Below are 24,429 nucleotides of genomic sequence, written 5' to 3'. Positions count from 1 at the left end.
ATTAACAGGCAGAAACCTAGCAAAATGCAAAATAATCTGATGTTTGTAATGGAAAATAAATAGAAAAAATGCTGGAAATACTCAACAGGTCAGCCAGCAACTTCTGATGCTTCTCATCAGCGATCAGTCAAAAGAATACCACGACAAATAGTCACTGACAATGGTGTTTTGCGTGTACATTAAAGAATGTTGAAATACTCTCACCCTCCTCTTTCCAAACTTAACAGAACACTCACCTACTCTAGAAGCAGCTGTCAATTCAATGGTGCAATGCTGACAATTTCACCATCATTACAACTGTAGAATCTTAATCTTCTGTCAACTTCCACTCTGCCTTATGCTTTGTCTTATAGTTGATAATGCTGGTCTTATGGTTGATAATGTGCTTTGTCTTATGGTTGATAATGTGCTTTGACTTATGGTTGATAATGTGCTTTGACTTATGGTTGATAATGTGCTTTGTCTTATGGTTGATAATGTGCTTTGTCTTATGGTTGATAATGTGCTTTGTCTTATGGTTGATAATGTGCTTTGACTTATGGTTGATAATGTGCTTTGTCTTATGGTTGATAATGCTGGCACATCCTCAATTTCCCCTGAACTGAGGCAGTTAACAATCAACAGCCTCATTGGTTCTGAAATCACATATCAGTCAGACAATTATTCACAAAATGCTGGAGTAACTCAGCAGGTCAGGCAGCATCACAGGAGAGAAGGAATGGGCGACGTTTTGGGTCGAGACCCTTCTTCAGACTGATGTCAGGGGGGGCGGGACAAAGGAAGGATATAGGTGGAGACAGCAAGACTTTGGGAGATCTGGGAAGGGGGGGACGGGACAGAGAGGGACAGAGGAACTATCTAAAGTTGGAGAAGTCAATGTTCATACCACTGGGCTGCAAGCTGCCCAGGCGAAATATGAAGTGCTGTTCCTCCAATTTCCGGTGGGACTCACTATGGCACTGGAGCAGGCCCATGACAGAAAGGTCAGACAAGGTCAGGAGGGCAGATTTCCTTTTCTGAAAGAAGTAAGTGAGCCAGGCGTCTTTTTTAGGAATAAACTAGTAATTTCCTGTTATCTGTTATTGAGACCAGGATTTTAAAAATAAAATTTAAGATTTATTCAATTTGTTGCAGCAGGCATGGGTAGATTCAAAATCAAGTTGTTGGGTTAATGGTCTATAACGCTGACTGTAAACCAGCACATCAACATTTTGAGGATGTAACTAGGAAAATGGACAAGGGAGAGCCAGTGGATGTAGTGTACCTGGACTTTCAGAAAGCCTTTGATAAGGTCCCACATAGGAGATTAATGGGCAAATTAGAGCATATGGTAATGGGGGTAGGGTACTGGCATGAATAGAAAATTGGTTGGCAGACAGGAAACAAAGAATAGGGATTAACGGGTCCCTTTCAGAATGGCAGGCAGTGACTAGTGGGGTACCACAAGGCTCGGTGCTGGGACCGCAGCTATTTACAATATACATTAATGACTTAGATGAAGGGATTAAAAGTAACATTAGCAAATTTTCAGATGACACAAAGCTGGGTGGCATTGTGAACTGTGAGGAGGATGCTATGAGGATGCAGGATGACTTGGACAGGTTGTGTGAGTGGGCAGATGCATGGCAGATGCAGTTTAATGTGGATAAATGTGAGGTTATCTACTTTGGTGGTAAGAATAGGAAGGCAGATTATTATCTGAATGGTGTCAAGTTAGGAAATGAGGAAGAACAAAGAGATCTAGGTGTCCTCGTTTATCAGTCACTTAAAGTAAGCATGTAGGTACAGCAGGCAGTGAAGAAAACTAATGGCATGTTGGCCTATATGACAAGAGAAGTTGAGTATAGGAGCAAAGAGGTCTTTCTGCAGTTGTACAGGGCCCTAGTGAGACCGCACCTGGAGTACTGTGTGCAATTTTGGTCTCCAAATTTGAGGAAGGACATTCTTGATATTGAGGGAGTGTTCACTAGGTTAATTCCCGGAATGGCAGGACTGTCATATGTTGAAAGACTGGAGAGACTGGGCTTGTATACACTGGAATTTAGAAGGATGAGAGGGGATCTTATTGAAACATAAGATTATTAAGAGATTGGACACACAAGAGGCAGGAAACATGTTCCCGATGTTGGGGAAGTCCAGAACCAGGGGCCACAGTTTCAGAATAAGGGGTAGGCCATTTAGAACGGAGATGAGGAAAACCTTTTTCACTCAGAGAGTTGTAAATCTGTAGAATTCTCTGCCTCAGAAGGCAGTGGAGGCCAAATCTCTGGATGCTTTCAAGAGAGAGTTAGATAATGATAGCGGAGTCAGGGGGTATGGGGAGAGGGCAGGAACGGGGTACTGATTGAGAATGATCAGCCATGATCATATTGCATGGCAGTGCTGGATAAAAAGGGCTGAATGGCCTGCTCCTGCACCTATTGTCTATTGTCAACCACTACACCATCGTCTGTATCAGACAGAATACAACAGTACATTGAAACGTCACCCATTCCTTCTCTCCACAGATGCTGCCTGTCCCACTGAGTTACTCCAGTTTTTTGTGTCTATCTTCAGTTTAAATCAGCATCTGCAGTTCCTTACTACACAGTATATTTAAACAAAAACTATTTCCCCCATTGTCAGCTTATGTACTGAGCCAAGACAGTTGTTTGCATCAGTTGATGATAGCAATGCCTGCTTTGGTAAATCGCACGATAAGGTAATTGAAACATCAGCTTTGACCACCGGTGAATGAAAGCACATAGAATTTACAGATCGTATCACTGTAGGGCTGCTTCTAATATGATAATCTGTAATTGTACGACAGTCTGCCACAGCACCACATGGATGAAAACTGTGTAACTGGCTTCCATGAATATTTAATGGATTCTTGCTGTTATTCAACAGACAGCACAAGAATCAGAAATACTAAGACCAGATGGAGCAGCAGGGTATGTGTTCTTTGGTCATGCACAGATGCACATGGTACTGTATTACATTACACGACCAATAGCCATAAATGCTCTTTATAGCCATTTTACGCGGACCTCTCTTCGTTGGAAATTAAACTGACAATTTCACTTTCATTCTGTTTTTATAAAAATAGTTTGAATACCACATTAATTGGTTGTAGTGTGCCAGAAGAATAATCTTTTGTTTTACTGCCTAATAGAAAAATATGTGGTTGAGCATTCTATGTAATTAAGTAAAGGTTGGAATTTGAAATCTGCTTCTGAGGAGATTTTGCTGGAACTCAATCAAACAAATTTCCTGATTTCCCCACGAGGTTTCAGGGAACCTACTATGCTAGAAGCCTGCAAACTTTGTGAATGCCATGTTGCTAGAGGAATTCCTATTTTAACAACACAAGTTTCGGCAAAAGCAAGTGTGGTTGTAGATCAGCCTAGGTGATGGCACAATGGGAGGACAGGCAGTGGATTCATTAGTAAGTAATAAGGTCATAAGGTCATAAGTGATAGGAGCAGAATTAGGCCATTCGGCCCATCAAGTCTGCTCCGCCATTCAATCATGGCTGATCAATCTCTCCCTCCTAACTGGATAGACTAGGCTTGTACTCGCTGGAATTTAGAAGACTGAGGGGGGATCTTATTGAAACATATTAAATTCTTAAGGGGTTGGAGAGGCTAGATGCGGGAAGATTGTTCCCGATGTTGGGGAAGTCCAGAACCAGGGGTCACAGCTTAAAGATAAGGGGGAAGTCTTTTAGGACCGAGACGAGAAAACATTTCTTCACACAGAGAGTGGTGAGTCTGTGGAATTCTCTGCCACAGAAGGTAGTTGAGGCCAGTTCATTGGCTATATTTAAGAGGGAGTTGGATGTGGCCCTTGTGGCTAAAGGGATCGGGGGTATGGAGAGAAGGCAGGTACAGGTCACTGAGCTGGATGATCAGCCATGATCATATTGAATGGCGGTGCTGGCTCGAAGGGCCGAAGGGCCGATGGCCTACTCCTGCACCTATTTTCTATGTTTCTATGTTTAACCCCATTCTCCTGCCTTCTCCCTATAACCCCTGACACACATACTAATCAATAATCTATCTATCTCTGCTTAATCTCAATGTTGAATCCACAACCAAGTGAAAGAACGTAACTTGTAATGTACTTCAGTGGGCCATCTCGTGCCATATCCTTTTAGCCAAATCCTTTTGATGCAACCTTCAACTCAAACATTCTTTCCAAAAAATAGCTGAGAGAAATTACAGGTTGAAGAGGGAGTGATTCATCAGCTTGCTTGACAATCGCTAATAACTATCACATCATTTGGAGAGCACTGATACTCTTATTGCTTGACTTAAATTTCTATGATGAGTTTAATGCCCGATACATATGCCAGTACAATTTCATCACAAAACAGTTAGAAATTAAATGAGAGAGTGTTTTTCTGAAGTTAGCAACAGAACACAATTCCTCCAGTAACATTCACAAAACACTGAGTATTTCTTCCGAGGTAAATATTTCATAATATGCTGGAGTAACTCAGCAGGTCAGGCAGCATCTCAGGAGAGAAGGAATGGGTGACGTTTCGGGTCGAGACCCTTCTTCAGACTGATGTCAGGGGGGCGGGACAAAGGAAGGATATAGGTGGAGACAGGAAGATAGAGGGAGAACTGGGAAGGGGGAGGGGAAGAGAGGGACAGAGGAACTATCCAAAGTTGGAGAAGTCAATGTCCATACCGCTGGGCTGGAAGCTGCCCAAGCGAAATATGAGGTGCTGTTCCTCCAATTTCCGGTGGGCCTCACTATGGCACTGGAGGAGGCCCATGACAGAAAGGTCAGACTGGGAGTGGGAGGGGGAGTTGAAGTGCTCAGCCACCGGGAGATCAGGTTGGTTGAGGCGGACTGAGCGCAGGTGTTGAGCGAAACGATCGCTGAGCCTGCGTTTGGTTTCGCCTCTTCCTCTTCCTAGGTAGATGTTACGGGCTGATATGCACACAGGTAATAGACAACATAATACAACACACACATATTTTGAAGGCATATCCTTGATCTTTATTTTTGGTTACGATGAAGAAATTAATAAAATGTGTTTTAATACTTGTCGGCAGTGATAAATAGAATGAAATGTATTGAATTCTGATCTGCATTCCTCGCATGTATATATCAAATCAGACCCTTCTTTTTTTCAGACTGGAGGCTGCAGTTGTAATTAATTAAATGCCGCTCAGTAGATTTTAATACAGAAGTCTGTGAAATTGGTTTTCTCTCCACATCGTTCTTCTGATTTCCATTGATTATAACAGCAGTGCTGGCATTTGTTTGTCTAATATTGAAGCAGATGTGAAGTTCCATTTTCACTTGTTTAAAGGCATGCTGAGAGAGTGAGGCATTAGCCATATGGAGATTGCAACTGGCAGCACATCTGCCTTTCAAACCAGCAAAACAACACAGCGCAGAAAGGTAAAGGAACAGAAACAGGGGCCGGCCATTCAGCCACTGTGTCTGTTTCACAATTAAATAACATCATAACTGATCATTTACCTCAGTGCCACTTTGCTGCATAACTCCAGATCTTTAGACCTTTAGAATTCCTTCTGCAGTGAATATATTCACTAAAGGAGCCTCTTGACAGGTTCTTGGTTAGTACAGGTGTCAGAGGTTATGGGGCGAAGGTTGGAGAACGGGGTTGAAAGGGAAAGATTGACCAGTCATGATTGAATGGCGGAGTAGACTTGATGAGCCGAATGGCCTATTTCTGCTCCTAGAACTTATGAACTCTGGCACCTTCATATGCAGAGAATTCCAATGATTCACAACCCTTTAGTTTAGGTTAGTTTAGAGATACAGCGCAGAAGCAGGCCCTTCAGCACACCTTCTCCACACAGACTAGCGATCCCCACACATTAACACTACCCTGCACACACTAGGGACACATTTATACCAAGTCAATTAACCTACAAACCTGTATGTCTTTGGAGTGTGGGAAGATCGGAAACCGAAGAACTCGGAGAAAACCCACGCAGGTCACGGGGAGAACGTACAAACTATGTACAGACAGCCCCCGTAGTCAGGTTCGAATCCGGGTCTCTGGCACTGTAAGGCAGTAGCTCTACCACTAGGCCATTGTGCCGCCAAAACAATCTGAGTGAAGAAATTTCTTTTCACCTCTGTCCTGACTTGTCAATCCCTTATTCTGAGACTGTAACCCCTTGTTCCAGTCACCACTGCCAGTGGAGACAACATTCTATTGCATCAAGCTTTAATAAGTACTTTGTACATTTCAATTACATCGTCTCTTATTCTTTGATTAAGTGACTGGAAGATACAGCGTGAAAACAAACTATTCGGCCCACCAAGTCCAGGCAGGCCATCGATAACTCGGTCACATTAGAATTCTGTTATCCCACTCACACCCACTCCCTACACATGAGAGCCATTTACAAGGGCCAATTGACCGACAAACCCACACATCTTTAGGATTCTGGAGAAACTGGAGCATGCAGAGGAAGCCCACGCAGAGGGAGAATGTACAAACTCCACACAGGCAGCACCCAGTGTCAGGATCCAACTAGGTGTCCCAGCTCAATCACTGTGCAGCCCAGCTTCTATGGGCTGTCACAGTTTATTCAATGCTGAAGCAAGTAAATATTGACTGAATGTGAGAATAATGGTAGACACAAAATGCTGGAGTAAGTCAGCAGGACAGGCAGCATCTCTGGATGGAAGGAATGGGTGATGTTTCGGGTCGAGACCCTTCTTCAGGCTTCACTTTGAGAATAATGGGCATCTATACCAAAGAATGCTGCAAGTGAGGCTTTCAATTTACTGGTACACAAGTGGCCCTACAACCTTTCTAATGGCTGACATTCCTACTTGCACGAAAGAAAATGCTGAGCAAATGACATTGCAAACTAATCGATTACCCACTTGTGTTGCGAAGTGTTCCCACAACTCCGGAAAGATGAAAATTCATCGACCCCATGTTCAGGCCAAGGTTCAAAGCAGTAAAACAAGTACACAAAGCCTGAGGCCTAAGTAAAGTTAACCTTAAAGCTTATTATGACTCGAGGCAAGGTGCTGACTGTTGGGGGAATGTCTTCACCAGCAGCTGACCCTTGAGAACTGACCTTGAGGTCCCTTGCTTTTCCAAAGGCATACAATAAAGTCACAGGACATGACAAGCAGAAGAATAGGGTTAATCACAAACAAGAGTAGAGTGCCGTGGAGGTGGGAAGTATTACAAATACGTAACTATTCACACATGAGGTGTATTTATAAATGTTGCAATGAACCAATCTGAAGTTGCTCACACATTCATTTTCAAATACTTTAATTTCCTTTGAAACTGACAAGAAAATCTGGGTCCAGTCTCAAAATATTCAACAAAATATTTTAACTTCACAATGAGAAGAAAAATTAGAATTCAGTAAAAGACATGCAGAAATGTCAGTGTGAACGAAACCTGAAAATGCTTGGGAAAGCAACCAGCTTTTGATATTTTTGGAGGAGGAACACATTTGTGCAAAATTGGCAAATTATCTGTATTGCAATACTTCTATTTCAGGCAAGGAATGTACTTGAAGCTCAATGAATCAGGCCCTTGTCTTTTTTGTTGCTGTGCAAAAAACTAATTAGTGGCTAATTGTGAGCTATTAGGCTTCTTTCTTTCCCATAGGAATTTAATCCTCAAAGTCAAAGGAGATAACAAGTAGACAGGACATAGGAATGGTGCTCTTCGATGGGACAACAGCTAATAAAAGTCAAAGCAAGAACAACACAGCTTTGCTTTATTAATATAAGGAAGGAAATACTCATCAGTTTACGATCTGCATGTAATTCATGTGCCTTTCTTTTAATACATCAGATTTAGAAAGTAAACATTGATAAAACAAAGTATTTGAATTCATTTGATATCTGTACAGTTGCAATGTATATTGTAAGGTTGTGTATATTAATTAGCCCATTTGAGGGAAGATATTTTTGATCAAAGTCTGCATTCTAGCATAAACTCCAGAGATGATGAATTATTTAGTCTTTAAATAGAGAACCCTCGACTCTATGGATCTTTGAAATTAGACTGCAAGACTATTGAAAATGCACCTACATAGAGTGATACAGTGTGGAAACAGGCCCTTCGGCCCAACTTGCCCACACCAGCCAACATATCCCAGCTACACTAGCCCCACCTGCCCGTGTTTAGTCCATATCCTCCAAACCTGTCCTATCCATGTACCTGTCTAACTGTTTCTTAAATGTTCGGTTAGTTCCTGCCTCAACTACCTCCTCTAGCAGCTTGTTCCATACACCCATACACCATACATGGAATTATTTGCCACAGAAAGCTGTGGAAACCGTCAATGGATGGTTTTAAGGCAGATCTAGATAGATTCTTGATTGGTATGGGTGTCAGGAGTTATGGGGAGAAGGCAGGAGAATGGAGTTAGGGGGAGAGATAGATCAGCCATGATTGAATGGTGGAGTAGACCTGAAGGGCCAAATGGCCTAATTCTGCTATCACTTAGGACCTTATGACCCACAAACCTTTCTATGAAAAAGTTACCCCTCAGATTCCTATTAAATCTTTTTCCCTTCGCCTTAAAACTAAGTCCTCTGGTCCCCGATTTATCTACTCTGGGCAACAGACTCTGTGCATCTACCTGAACTATTCCTCTCACCGTTTTATACACCTCTATAAGATTATACACCTCCATAAGATCAACACTGCGTAGGTCCTACTCATGTTAGACTTCCCAAACCTCACATTTCTCTGTATTAAATTCCCGTCAATCATTCCTCAGCCCACCTGGCCAATCGATCAAGGTCCTGCTGCAAATTTTCACAACCATCTTAAATTAGAGCAAAATGCGAAACTAAAAATTGTATTGTGTCACATCTGAAATTCAACCAGGTCCTCTATCAACCTCCCACATCCAAAGTGATTTCTGCACCAAAGACACACAATCACTATATTGCATTAGCCTTTATTGTAAGGGAATCAGAGTACGAGTGGAGAAATGATAGCAATCATGAGATTCTATCTCAAGATCTGCACCAATTGAGTAAAGAATTGCCTTGGAGGCAGTGCAACAAAGGTTCATCGAATAGATTCCTGAGATAAGATGCCTGGGGTTCAAAACGAGGAATATGATCTCATTGAAATGTATGAAGCTGGATTGGAAAGGTTCAGAGTAATATGGGCCAAACTCAGGCAGATGGAACAAATGTAGATGGGACAACTTGCGTTGGCAAGATGTACCATCTACATGGGTAAGTTGGGCCAAAGGGCCTGTTTCCATGCTGTACGACTCTTTGAGGGCTTGGCAAGGTGGATGTTGAGAAGTTGCTTTCATCAAAGACCCACACTACATTGGCCACATTCTAATTTCACTCATATCATCGGGAAGAAGGTATAAGGGTCTGAAAACCATGACCACCAGGTTCAAGAATAGCTTCTTCAAAACAACCATCGGCTTCTTGAACACAACACTACACTCACCTATGAACTATGGACCGTCTGGTTGCTCGAAGGACTTTGGGCTTTATGCACCGGAATTGGGGCTATTACTCTATTTATTTTTTGTTTATCATATATTATCTATGCACTTTTTACACACCTGTAATGCTGCTGCAACACTTTTGACTCTGAATGGGGAGTGTGGAAGTAGGGGAAATAATCTACCACGTCGATTTAGCAATTCAAAACAGAGATGAGAAGAAATGTATTCACAGAGATGGAATTCCCCATCTAGTCATTGAGTATATTACAGAAGGTAGACACAAAATGCTGGAGTAACTCAGAGGGTCAGGCAGCATCTCGGGAGAGAAGGAATGGGTGACGTTTCGGGTCGAGACCCTTCTTAAGACTGATGTCACGGGAGGGAGCGGGACAAAGATAACAGACTAAGATTCATGGATATGTAATACTTGGGGATTTCAGGGATGTGGGGTGAGTGGGAAAGTGCAAACAACATACATCAGGTGTGATCTTGTTGTATACCCACACCAACCAACATGCCCTACTCCACCTCAGTTTCACCTGTGCCTTAATACAAACCAATTTTAAAATGTAGTGCTGTGAAACCACCATTATTCCTCAGAACCATTCAGCTGACAATTCAGTGCATGAAACAGCCACTACCACAATACTGTCTGCAGTGAATTATTTTAGCTCATGAACAAGATAACGCAACAACTAAAAGAACCACTAAATTAAGGTGGTATGGAAAGTAGATTTAGATGCATCTGTTACCATATACACAATGAAACTGGTCTCCATGGATATCAGCATTTCCAGTGAGTAAATATTAGCACCATTCCTTCATCATCACTGGGTCTAACTACTGGAACTCTCTCCCACTGAAAGGCATTACAAATACACTTTTTCTTCATCAGTTCAAGATTACAGCTCAACACGAATTTTCCCCAAACAGTTGGAGATGAATAATAAGTGTTGGCCTTGTCAACAATGTGCGCATTCCATAAATAATAAATTGAGCATGGATATGTTCAACCTGTGCAGGCACTGTCTGAACAAATTGGCCAGGTTTTTAAAAGAGTAAATGCACAGTATGGTTGCAGTGATGCTTTGCATTCAACTTCTGAAATTTGGTTTCCTGTACAGGAAAGCATGGAGTTGAATGTTAGATGTGGTGTACAAAGCACCGTTGATACCTCAATGTAATTTAGTGATGGTGACACAAGGAATTTCTAGGCAGTTATGCTTCCATTACTGAAAGAGGCTGGAAGTTGAATGGTGCAGTGACAAGGCTTGCCAACCTTGTTGACAGAAGAGCATTTGTGTCATCATTCAACAGTGTGGGAGCAGAGGCCTTTGCCCTCCAACAAGGAATCTTTTTCGAGAACGTAATAAAGCAAGTTGAAAGTTCATTGAACAGGAAGGAACTGCAGATGCTGATTTAAACCAAAAGATAGACACAAAAAGCTGGAGTAACTCAGCGGGACAGGCAGCATCTCTGGAGAGAAGGAATGGGTGATGTTTCAGGTCGAGTGCCAGTCTGAAAGGTCTTGACCCGAAACGTCACCCATTCCTTCTCTCCAGAGATGCTGCCTGTCCCGCTGAGTTACTCCAGCTTTTTTGTGTCTGTCTTTGAAAGTTCATTGCTCTCTCTGTTCATGGTTTCACGCTTTATACATTTAGACAAAATTAATTGTTTACACCAGTGGAGAATATACTTCCTTGCTGTATCACAATAGCATTTGGGAAAGAACATAGACTTTTCTTCCAGTGGTTGGGTTGGGCAATTGCTTAATTTTGTTTTTAAAGTTGTTGGCAGTAGAAAGAAAATGCTTGCGGCTGAACCCGGGTATCAACACTGGGTAAAGCGCAAAGAGTGGGTACACTGTGGCTCTTCCAATTGGACAGGAAGCACAACAAATGATAACAACAAAAACTTCCATTAGTATCGTGCTTTTAATGTAGTGAAATGTCCAAAGCCACTTCACAGGAGCATTGAGTTATTAGATGTTGGGCCAAAAGTTTTCAGGAGCATCTTAAAAGAGAGAAAGAAAAATAAAACAATTGAAATATACCTGGAGGGTATTTGAGAGCTTAGGATCTTGTCTGCTACCAATTGTGGATTTGGGGATGAATTCTGAGCAGCAGTTGGCTCAGGCTCTTTCTCGGCTGGAGGAGAACATAGTAACATGCAAGAGTCAGATGCTGTGTGGATTTAACACCAAGGATGATAATTAAAAAATCAAGGTATTGAGCCACTGTAGGCTTACGAGCACAGGGGTGATGAATGGGCAGACTTGATACAAACAAGAATGCATGAGGCAGTGCTTTGATAACGTTGTAGTTTTGAGGGAAACTAGAAAGAGGGAAGATGATCAGAAGTGCATTCCAATCATCGTGTCTCAAAGTGAGGTACAAGTTCAAGTGTGGACAGTGCAAGTTCAGGGCATACTTCCCAGATGTCTACATCTGACGACAAATCAGCAGAGGTTTGAATTTGAGCTAGATTAGATCATAAGATCATAAGATCATAAGTGATAGGAGTAGAATTAGGCCATTCTGCCCATCAAGTCTACTTCATTCAATCATGGCTGATCTATCTCTCCCTCCTAACCCCATTCTCCTGCCTTCTCCCCTTAACCTCTGACACCGTCCTAATCAAGAATCTATCTCTGCCTTAAATATATCCACTGACTTTGCCTCCACAGCCTTCTGTGGCAAGGAATTCCACAGATTCCCCACCCTCTTGACTAAAGAAATTCCTCCTCATCTCCTTCCTAAAATAATATCCTTTAATTCTCAGGCTATGACCTCTAGTCCTAGACTCTCCCACTAGTGGAAACATCCTCTCCATGTCCACTCTATCCAAGTCTTTCACTGTGCTTAGCGATTAGTTTAGGATAGATACTTGTTATAAGTTTCTTTATAGGAATCTAATGGTCTTCCACAAAGAAGTATCTAAATTTCAGAATACACTTAGACAATAGTGGGGAATATCTAACAAGGTTTTCCGGATAATAATGCCTATTATTGAAGAACCATATTTATCACAAGATTACGTGACCATGGAAAGGAATACAGAATAATTATCCATGGGTTGTCTTCCAATGTCAATTTCAGCTCTGAATCTGTTCATCACTAAACTAATTGCTTTGCAGCAAAGAAAATTGCACTCTATACACTCTGTTAACACAACACCACACAAACAATAAGGTAGTTAGAAGGAAAAATACAACTTTGTGCAAACACGCCATGGATGACTTTACACCCCAGTCCTAACATTCCGACACTGAAGCTTACTTGCAGAAAATCAAACAGAGTGTGAAATAAACGCTCTGAAAATTCACTATTTCTTGTTTTCCCAATTGCTCAAGTCATTTTTTTAATCTCTATTGAACTTTGGCATCTCATCAGCAATGTACTTTAAGGATATGGACAGTATAAAAGATTTGTACAGGAAGTGTTAAAAATTAATGATCGGCTTAGGGGCGTGATCAGTTATTTATCCACTCTGCAGATTAACAACTAAATAGCACGTCCTCTTGCTGCACCTGTGAAAGCTGGAGCAGATCCCTTTCAAACATCTGCAAGGATTTTAAATCAATGTCTGAATTTAAAGAGCTTTGACATTTAAATTTACATGAGTCAAGACACCAGGATCAATGAACATATTATCTTCACTTGAACTCCTCATTTATCCTGTTATTTGATAACTAACAGATTAAGTTTTCTCATTTTCACATGAATAAGAGACAATTTATGTTCTCCTTCATATTCCCATTTAACCTTCAAAAGAGAAATTGTGAAACCCTTTCCGTTTGTTAAGATTCACCAGGTAGAAATGAAATGTATTAAAACCACTGTTCCGTTGCATTAACACAGTCTTACGTCTGTGAGCATTATTCAAAATAGTACCACGCACTGCTTATGATATTTCCAATGTATAGCTAACCACACCAAAACAAAAGGATAATAAAGGCATTAATTAAAAGCACTTACAAGTAGCTGTGGATTGCAGAACATGAGATTCAAACAAAGGCTTCTCTTAAATTCATAGTTAAGGAATCTTCTTTACAGATCCTTCTTTCCCAGCACTTGGGCACGTTTTGCACTCTCAGCAATCCTTTGTGAGAAATGACGGAAGTTCGGCTGAAACAGGTATCCCTGTTTGCATCCTCATTATGAAGAATGTAGCATCAGCAGCACATTTCACTGTCAGGCCAAGTTCACCACCAGAGCTTGGTTTATTACCCAGAAGCAGCAAATTAATCTGAAATTAGTGGCATCGTCTGCTTGTTTGAGAATTCCACCTGAAAGGAAATAAAACAGTGTGAATGAATTAGATTATAATAAACACCGGGAGAAATAAATGCAATCAGTTTGATCAAAGCTAAGCACAATGGTTATTTTGTATTCAGGGCAGTGAACTTATCCACAACGTTAAAACTGCCTACGGGAATATGGGCAATCTGCAGGCAGTGGATGTGGAATGGATCGACTGATTTTCTGACAGGTCTGGTGAAAAGGGGCAATCAAATTTGAGGGCCCATTAACACACACCACAGGGCAAGAGACCCTTTGTGAGTGTCTCATTATAAACTGCAGGGTATAGTTCTGTGGAGTAGCTGGACTGAAAGTGATCTGTGGTAGTTTCATAAGCGTGGGGTTACGTTTGTATGGGTGGGGAGTGGAGTTCGGGCAGACGACTCCTCGCCCACCCATCCACCAGATGACATTGGACTGTGCTTGTGTACCATGTAATCCAACTAATTCATTCCTGAAATAGCATCCACGATCTCGCTACACTCTCAAACTCTGATTAGTCAAAGATCAATCCAGGGTCAAATTTAAAAACTTCTGGCAAATAACGCTCACACACTCTCAAAAGAATCGGCAGCCTATGTCTTTAGCTGCAATAGTCATGGCTCCAGGCTGCCCGCGCCCAAACATCTTGTCTTTTGACTCGTATAAAGTAAGCTACATGGGTGAATCTATACAACATTTTGCCCACCAAAAGAAAAAAGCAATAAGCCTCTAAACTGCTGAATACAAACATGGCAAAGGCAGAAATACAGCCTGGTTGGGACCACGATAGTCTTAACTGTTTCCATGGTGATATCACAGTACAGTGGCTGTTATTTTGGTCCTCTCTACAGTGGTAATGAGATTTCTGAGAAGTGGTGATCTAAAACCATCATTCACTTCATCAACCAATGCTCTTTGTTCATTTGCAAAAGCAGCTCTCCCCCCCCCCCCCACTTACCTCAAGCACATCAACATATTACACAAAGTCAGAGTGCAGGCCTCAATTATTGCGCCACTCACTTTACAACTGCCATACTGTTAAGGACTCCAACTAAATTTCACATTGCACGATTTTCCCAGACAAATTAACGTGGCAGTGTAAAGTATGAGAGTAATATAAATAAGCAGGAAATGTTGCAGGTGTTTAACTGAAAAGGTAAATCAACGTCAGTTCCTCTTCTTCACACTTGCACATTCGCAGTTCATTGCAGGAGATTTTGATTCAAATAAAGCACTCAGATGGATTGCAGGAAATTTTATAAAATCCACAATTCTCGATACTGGAGTGAAGTTTAAATTTGGTAGGGTTTCAAAATGGATTGCAGCAAATTTGTTGTTTTTATTCAATGCAGTCCACCTGATTAAAGTCAATAGAGGCCCAAAGGTTTCAAAAATAAGTCAAAGAAAATTCATCATAAGCTGGCTTTCCAATTAAGGTCGCAACCTTTTGATCAGTTTAAAATTACCAATTACTCCTTGCTCCCTCCAACTAAGGAATGGCCTTTTTTGTTGTTTGTCTCTCCTTTTCTCTTGAAGACAGTGACACGTACATCAGGGCCGTCTTAACGCATGGGCCTGATGGGCACTTGCCCGGGGGCCCACGAGCATAGGGGCCCCATGCTGATCTATGTATGTTAAGTGACTTGCAATAAATAAATACTACTTTAAAAATGTAGGTTCAATAAGTGCTTTCTTCGCAACATTTTCGGTCACTAAGTGCTTCTCACAGCGATCTGTAAGTGCTTTTCGCAACAATGTAGCACCATAAGTCCATCGCTAAGTGCTTTTCGGTAAGTGCTTTTCGCCGGCACGACAGGGGGGGCTGGTAGGGAAAGGGGGGTGGGGGAGAGTAACGGTAGGGGCCCATAATGCTGTAAAAACGGCCCTGACGTACATGGGAACAATGTATCTGAGCCACATTCTCCAGTAGTAGGCAAGGATAGGTATCATTCAATTAAGCACTTGCCATGGAGGCTAGGTATCATTCAACTAAGCACTTGAGTCACAAGCAGGAGCTGAAGCAATTCAACCAGATGTTTAAATGCAAAGATCAAGATTAAAGAAATAAAAGTTGACATATGGAATATAAAATGCAAGTATAAGGTGCACTGCCTTTGAGCACTGCCCTATCATTCAGTAAAATGAAGAATGATCTACGCCTTCAACTCCATTTTGTTTTTGCTCAGTCACCATAACCACGGATCCAAAAATCTCTCCCTCTATTGGGTTAAGTTAATGCTTTAACGGGGGCAGCTTTCCAGATCAGAGAATTCCAAAGATTTGCAACCATGTGAGAAATTCCTACTCGCATTACTCTGAGAACAGCATGATGGTGCAGCAGTAGAGATGATGCCAGAGACCCAGGTTCGATCCTGACTACGGGTGGTGCCTGTATGGAGTTTGTAAGTTCGCCCCGTAACCTGCGTGGGTTTTCCCTGGGATCTCTGGTTTCCTCCCACACTCCAAAGATCCACAGGTTGGTAAATCGATTGCCTTGGTAAAATTGTAAATTGTCCCTGGTGTGTGTGTTTAGGATAGTGTTAGTGTTAGTGTGCGGGGATCACTGGTCGGCACAGACTCAGTTGACCGAAGGGCCCGTTTGCTATGTTAGACTCCTCTTTATTAACTACTAGACCAAGTGGACCCATTGGGCCCATTCCTCGTAGAGGGGGGGGGGGGGGCAGGGAAGGGGAGAGTGTATGATTGTGCTCTGATTTTGTACACTAATCTCTTGTGTGGGACCTTATCAAAGGCTTTTTGAAAGTCGAGATACACCACATCCACTGGCCCTCCCTTATCCTTTCTACTTGTTACATCCGCAAAAAAATCCTCAAGATTAGTCAAGCAAGACTTCCCCTTCATAAATCCATGCTGACTTTGACCAATCCTGTCACTGCTTTCCAAATGCGCTGCGATAACATCTTTAACATCTTCAAGCAACTTCCCCACTACCGATGTAAGGCTAACTGGTCTATAATTCCCCGTTTTCTCTCCCCCTCCTTTCTTAAATAGTGGGGTTGCATTGGCTACCCTCCAGTTCACAGGAACTGATCCAGGATCAAGAGAACATTGGAAAATCATCACCAATGCATCCACAATTTCTAAGGCCACCTTGAGTACTCTGGGATGCAGACCATCAGGCCCTGGAGATTTATCTGCCTTCAGTCCCAACAGTTTATCTAACACCATTTCCTGACTAATGTGGATTCCCTTCAGTTCCTTCCTCCCACTAGATCCTCGGTCCCCTAGTATTTCTGCGAGATTGTTTGTGTCTTCCTTAGTGAAGACAGAACCAAAGTACTCGTTTAACTGTTCTGCCATTTCCTTGTTTCCCGTTATAAATCCACCTGTCTCTTAACATAAGGGACCTACATTTGTCTTCTCTAATCCTTTCCTTTTTACATATCTGAAGAAGCTTTTAGAGTCAGTTTTTATATCCCCACAAGCTTTCTTTCATGCTCTTTTATCTCTTTAATTAACCCATTTGTCCTCTGTTGAGTTCTAAATTTCTCCCAGTCCTCTGGTTTGCTGCTTCCTCTGGCCAATTTATACAGTATGCCTTTTCCTTGGATTTAACATTATCCTTGATTTCCCTCATTAGCCACAGTTGAGCCAGACAGGGATGAATAATTTTTGGAGTTCATCCATGCGGTCTTTAAATCTTTGCCATTGCATCTCTACCGTCAACCCTTTAAGTATAATTTGCCAGTCTATCCTAGCCAATTCCCATCTCATACCTTCAAAGTCTCCTCTCTTTAAGTTCAGGACCCCAGTCTCTGAATTAACCGTGTCACTCTCCATCCTAAAGCAGAATTCCACCATATTATGGTCACTGTTGCCCAAGGGGCTTTGCACAACAAGATCACTAACTAATCCTTCCTCGTTACACAATACCCAGTCGAGGATGGCCTGTTCTCTATTCAGTTCTTCTACATATTAGTTTAAAAAACCATCCCGTATACATTCCAAGAAATCCTCCCTCTCAGCACAGGTACTAATTTGGTTGGCCCGATCTGTATGTAGATTAAAGTCACCCATGATAACTGCTGTACCTTTGCTACATGCATGCCTAATTTCCTACTTGATGCTATCCCCAACCTTCCTACTGCTGCTTGGTGGTCTGTATACAACTCCACAAGCATTTTCTGCCCTTGGCTATTTCGCCGTTCTACCCATACTGACTCTACAGCATCCAAGCTAATGCCTCTCCTTGTTTTGCATTAATCTCCTCTTTAACCAGCAATGCCGCCCCACCTCCTCTTCTTTTCTGTCTCTCCTTCCTGAATATTGAATACCCCTGCATGTTTAGCTCCCAGCCTCGATTCCGTAATTCCAACTATATCATATTCCTTAACTACTAACTGCACATTCAATTCATCCACCTTATTACGAATGCTCCTCGCATTCAGGCACAAAGCTTTCAGCTTTGTTTTTCTTATTTCCCTTCTGCATTTTGCTTCTGTCCTCCTTTTATGGCCCTCTGCTTCCTTGCATTGGTTCCCATCCCCCTGCCCTGTTAGTTTAAACGTGTCCTTTTCTACACTCTCTTTCCCATTAACTGCACGCATACGCTTCCACGATGTTGACCACTGTTTAGTTTAAACCCACCCGTGGAGCACTAGCAAACCTGCCTGCCAGAATATCAGTCCACTTCCAATTAAGGTGCAACCCATCCCTTTTGTACAGGTCACCACTGCCCCAGAAGAGAATCCACTGATCTAGAAATCTAAATCCCTGCATCAACTCCTCAGCCACCCATTCAGATCCCCTATCTTCCTGATCCTACCCTCACTAGCACAAGGTACTGGAAGCAACCCAGAGATAACCACCTGCTTTTCACCCTCCTACCTCGTTCTCCATACTCACGTTGCAGAACCTCCTTCCTCTTCTTACCCACGTCATTTGTGCCTCTACCTCAGCAGATTGCATTCTTATGAAAATACGATGACAATTAATTAAAGGTCTCGGCCAAAAAATTGAGTTGGCTTAATGCCAATAATTGTAGCCAGAAACTGTAAGAATCTGGGAAGCACTTACACGCAATCATAAAACTAACATGACAGTTGTAACCACATCAACATTTGTCTGACATGCAGGAAATTACATTACCATGACAGAAGAACTGCGTAACTGATGTTATTTGGACCCAGTTTCCTACATCATGAGGGACTTACATTTTCCAAAGGCTTGGGTGCACATGAATGCTGCAACCCAAATCATCTGCTACATTCCCCCATTATGTTCAAGTGAAGAACATTTGAAACGTACCTGTACCTTGGTTGAAAATTTTCCATTGGAAAGACTAGAAAGCCAGTCGCCTTTTCATTTTTTATCTTTTCTGCACGAATCACTACTGAGAGCATTGTTATTATCTTACATACAGTAAATGAGAGATGACACAACACCACATAACTGTAATAGAGATCTTTAGCGCCTCTCCTCAAATGTGGATGAAGTAAACACCAGATGAGACTAAACTTTGTTCAAAATGCAAGCTCAGTTCCAAGACAATCTAAAATGTACGGAACAATGAACATAATCATGGTGCATGGTTTTTACCTGGTGCAACCCATATTCATGTAATGCTGCAAAGTACACCATTCAGTCCTCTCCATCTTCCATTCATTATCTCATATAGTTTGACCAGATTTTTCCCACATATATGCTTACTTATTTCATAAATTTGCAATAGAATGCATACATACGTTGCCATTCACAGGACAAGACAGATCCTTCAACTTACTTACAAATTTTACATTATATAAGCATGACGGCCGTTTTACTGTTCCTTAATTTGAGGGTTTAAAAAAAACAAAACTGGTTCCACTTCCACCTGTACGGTGGCAAAGAGGACCTAAAACTAAGGTTTTTTTCCTCATCATCAGACTTTGTGGTAACTACACCAAGCTTCTGCGCATTCTACCACAAAGAGTCCTGGGTCTCGTCTCAGCGTGTGTTCCTGGGAATAACCATAGGACAGAGGGTCCTGTGTTGTGTGGCTGTTCGGGATGAATCTCAATGAAGACCACTGTATCCCTTTTCACATCTTAGCAGATGTACAGAACAGCAGAAGGCTCCGGTCTCTCCTACCTTCAACGGAACTGTCTGGAGGGCAGTATGCAGTGGTGCCGAGAGTCCAGCTGCACATTGGACAAGGAGAGACCATGTCGCCATCAGCCAAGCAAGATCTTAATGCTCTGATGGCGAAGCACTTTACTGAATAAGTTGACAGTCCACAAGGAAGCCACTCGACAGGATCCACCATCTCCTATTCCCACTGGAAACAAGTACATTCTGTGAAGACCACTAAAGGGCTTGTGATTATCAGTGCTTCTCTGCACTGATTTTCCTATGAGCAACATATAGTTCTTTGGTGACACAACACAGGAACAGGCTGAATCAGTGCAGACCAACCATCACCTGGACACTAGTTCTATCCTACACACTAGGGGCAATTTACAGAGGTCAATTAACCCGCAAACCTGCATGTCATGGGAATGTGGGAGGAAACCGGAACACACAGAGAAAACCCACGTAGTCACAGGGAGAACATACAAACTCTATACAGGCACCACCCGTAGTTATAATAGTGGAAGAAAATAACTGCAGATGCTGGTACAAATCGAAGGTATTTATTCACAAAATGCTGGAGCAACTCAGCAGGTCAGGCAGCATCTCAGGAGAGAAGGAATGGGTGACGTTTCAGGTCAAGACCCTTCTTCAGACTGATGCCAGGGGGGCGGGACAAAGGAAGGATATAGGTGGAGACAGGGAGACAGTGGGAGATCTGGGAAGGGGGAGGGGAAGAGAGAGACAGGGGAACTATCTAAAGTTGGAGAAGTCAATGTTCATACCTATGATCGAATCTGGCGATGTAAGGCAGTAACTTTACCGCTGCGCCACTGTACCGCCTTTAAACATCCTGCAACTGAATAGAACACTCTGCCAAACACTACAACACCAGGGTCAGATAGACACTCAGCTGGTCTTAGCACCTGGGGTTTGCGTATTCAGAACCTCTATTCCCTCTTCATCCAGCCATACAGTATAGAGGAAAAAAAATCCACATAGGCCACTGTTCCTCTTTTCTTTCTTGCAACAGTTCATTTCACTGCCTGACTAATTGTTAGTTCCTGTTTCCATGGGGCTGTGGGCTGAGGCACTGCATGAGTAAGAAAATAACTGCAGATGCTGGTACAAATCGAAGGTATTTATTCACAAAATGTTGGAGTAACTCAGCAGGTCAGGCAGCATCTCAGGAAAGAAGGAATGGGCGACGTTTCGGGTCGAGACCCTTCTTCAGACTGATGTCAGGGGGGTGGGACAAAGGAAGAATATAGGTGGAGATAGGAAGACAGTGGGAGATCTGGGAAGGGGAGGGAAAGAGAGGGACAGAGGAACTATCTAAAGTTGGAGAAGTCAATGTTCATACCACTGGGCTGCAAGCTGCCCAGGCGAAATATGAGGTGCTGTTCCTCCAATTTCCGGTGGGACTCACTATGGCACTGGAGGAGGCCCATGACAGAAAGGTCAGAGCACGAGTCGTCAGTTTGAATGACTGATAAACAAATGTATCATCTGTTCTGTGGGCTTGGCTGGATGGGAAAACCCGCAAAGCTCTGCAACTTGTTTTCACTCATTCCCCGATTCTGTCAAAGGACTTTCAACTTGAAACATCGACTCTGTGTTTACTTCCACAGATGCTGTATGATCTGCTATGTTTCCCCCAGCATTTTCTGCTTTTGTTTCAGATATCCAGTATCTGCGATAATTTGATTTTCATTCATAGGAAGCCTCCTGCTATTGGAAGTGAATAAAGGAAACACCAAGGTTTGCAGCATGTGCATTCTCTAACTGTTGGTGCAAGTAGAATTTACCAACACCCATGCAGTATCCGAGATCCACCCACGAAGGAATGGAACTTGGATTTCATCCACCCGCATTGATTCATGTTGCTGAGCAGGAGACAGTTCTGCCCACGTATGATTACGGGCTTGTTCAGAACTCTCCTTTCACTATTACCATTCAGAATACTTTCTCAATGTGGAGCTGCATCGTCTTAAAAATTAAATTAATTGGAGGTGACATTAAAACAATGCACAGTTGACACTTTCTAAACCTGTTGATCAAATCAAGTCAAGTTCAATTTATTGTCGTATGCACAAGTATGGGGAGATGTAGATGCAATAAAAATCTTACTTGCATCAGCATTGTACATAGACTCAGCCAACGCATAAAAATGACCAACTATACAAGACAGTGAAAAGAAAAAGTCTATGTAATGCAAGATATTAGTGTGAAAACACAATTAGAAAATCAGTCCATAGTAGTGTAAGAAGTGGTCTATAATGTTCCATTGCTAAGGTAGAATTAGAGCTGAGCAGGTCAGACCAAGAACTTGATAGTTGTAGGAAATTGGCCGTTCTTGAAGATGCTAATGTGGCACATGGTAGCAGCGAGAAGAAGGCATAGCCCAGATAGTGGGGTCCTTGAGGATAGATGTTGTCATCTTGAGGCAGCACATCATGTCGATGCTTTTGATGGAGTGGATGGCTGTGCCGCGATGGACCAAGCTGAGTCTGGTTCTCTCTGCAGTCTCTTGTGTTCCTCTGCATTGGAATTGCTGTGCCAAGCCATGATGCCCAAAGTCAGGATACTTTTTACAGTGCATCTGTAGAAGTTTGTTAGAGTTTTTGGTGACTCGCTGAATCTCTTTCTACTTCTAAGAAAGTAGAGATGCTACTGGACCATCCTCATGATTGCCGCAATGTGCTAGGTCCAGGACAGGCCATCTGAGATGATAATTCCCAGGACTTTGAAGCCAACAGGCAGCATCTCTGAAGAGGAATGGGTGACATTTCAGGTCGAGACCCTTCTTCAGACTATTTGAAGCCACTAAGTCTCCACCGCCCGCCAAAACACCAATGAAAAATGTAGTTGTGATTTCCAGACTTTCTCTTTTTGAAATCAACAATGAATTCCTTGGTTTTCTTGACACAGTGAAAGGTTGTTGTTGCAGCACCGTTAAACTCGGTGTTCTATCTCCCTCTCTTCCGTTTGTTGACTCATCACCAACTGATTTGGCTAAAAATTGTCATTTTGTCTGCGAATTTGTACAAGGCATTAGAGTTGTGCTGATCCAGGGTGTAAAGATTGGAGATACACAAAATGCTGGACAGGCAGCATCTCTGGAGAGAAGGAAAGGGTGATGTTTCGGGCCGAGACCCTTCTTCAGAGTGCAAGGGGCCGAGCTCACAGTCCTGGGATGCATGTTTTGATGCTACCTCCCACTGAGATACCCTAAGCAGAATTATCAGAGTTCCTTAAGACTCCAAAGCAATTCAAACTAAACGTGAAGATTTTAAATATATTGTTAAAAAGTCATCAGGACAGATGAAGTACTTTTATTTGATCTTCACTTCACTGGAATGTTAAGTACCCAAGACATTGAAGCAAGAGAAAATTATTGGGTCGCCCACGCCTGCCATTCATTGAGATTAAAATTAAACTCTTCTGAACATCTGCTGGACATACACGAAGGGCTAGGAAAAAATGCCTGACTATAGTTTTCAATGAAATATGAAATAGGATTGTTCATATTGAAATTAATGCAGTTTTAAAGTAGCTATTCCCATTTTCTCACTTCCAGCATGTGTTTATTTCCTCAGTGAATCATTATATTTTCTGATTATCCAGAGCAATTCTGCACAAGGTGTAGAAGAAAACATTTGTGCAAAGACATAAATTATGAATGGTTAGGAAACACAGGCTTATTTCTTACCTCAGCAGGGCCATTACTTTCAGATCCAGTGCTCTTAGAACTTACTGAGATTCAGTCGTAAATCACATTGAATAGCAAGCAACACTTTTGTGGTGCTCCTCCCAGTTCAAATTGAAAATGAAAATATTGTCTAATCTTCCCTAATCTGGAAAATGATTTGTTTATCACTGTTAACCAGGGAACTGGTTGGGCAGTACTACATGCAAGGTTGCAATTTAAACTGTTTGTATTTACTAAAGGACTTCATTTGGGACCTCTGTGCCACTGTGACCAGTAATTCATCTGTGTCAGTTCCTTCTGTCATCATCTTCAAAGACTTCCAGGGATCAGTCCCCTGTCGTGCACAGCAAGTTGCTGAGAAGTAATTATCTGCACTTTACAATAGTTTAGAGTTGAAAGATGTAAATGGATTCAAGACGAAAACTGCAAATGTACTTTTATACCAGGTATGACTGCTTCATAGAGTCATAGAGAATCATGGAGTCTTATAGCATGGAAACTGGTCCTTCAGCCCAACTTGCCCTTGCCAACCAACATGCCCCATCTACACTAATCCCACCTGCCTGCATTTGCCCATCTCGAAACCTATCCTTTCCATACACCCAGTGTTGTGGTGCTAATTGTTTAGGTGCCGGAGCTGTCACTGGTGCCAAAGCGGCCATTGTTAAAATTCCCCGCTGTTTATTTATTTATTTATTTTTTTACAGAGGTGCCGGAGTGGCAATCCGGTGTGCTCCGGCAGCACTGCATACACCTGTCCAGATGTTTCTTAAATATTGTGATAGTACCTGCCTGTGATAGTATTGTGCAATACATTTTTATTGAATGCACTCAGTAGCACGATAATGAGGGCATTGCAACAGATTGTTCCCTGCCGTGACTACCTCCTCAGGCACCTCATTCCATACACCTACCACCCTACATGTAA

The 24,429-nt window shown here is 42.3% G+C and overlaps 1 protein-coding gene across 2 annotated transcripts in view; it reads right to left on the bottom strand.

Moving 5' to 3' along the window:
• The window catches only part of ptprea (protein tyrosine phosphatase receptor type Ea), a 250,125-nt gene that overhangs the window by 137,973 nt on the left and 87,723 nt on the right, over positions 1-24,429 (bottom strand). For both annotated transcript variants that reach the window (XM_078413639.1, XM_078413641.1), the window contains exon 2: positions 13,415-13,725. The gene's annotated coding sequence lies outside the window, so the exon portion shown is untranslated. The remainder of the gene's footprint in view (positions 1-13,414; positions 13,726-24,429) is intronic.

The sequence above is a fragment of the Rhinoraja longicauda genome, chromosome 16, assembly GCF_053455715.1.
Source record: "Rhinoraja longicauda isolate Sanriku21f chromosome 16, sRhiLon1.1, whole genome shotgun sequence".
Classification (NCBI taxonomy): domain Eukaryota; kingdom Metazoa; phylum Chordata; class Chondrichthyes; order Rajiformes; family Arhynchobatidae; genus Rhinoraja; species Rhinoraja longicauda.
The sequence above is the reverse complement of the archived record's forward strand: the minus strand, read 5'-3'. Positions and strand labels throughout refer to the sequence as shown.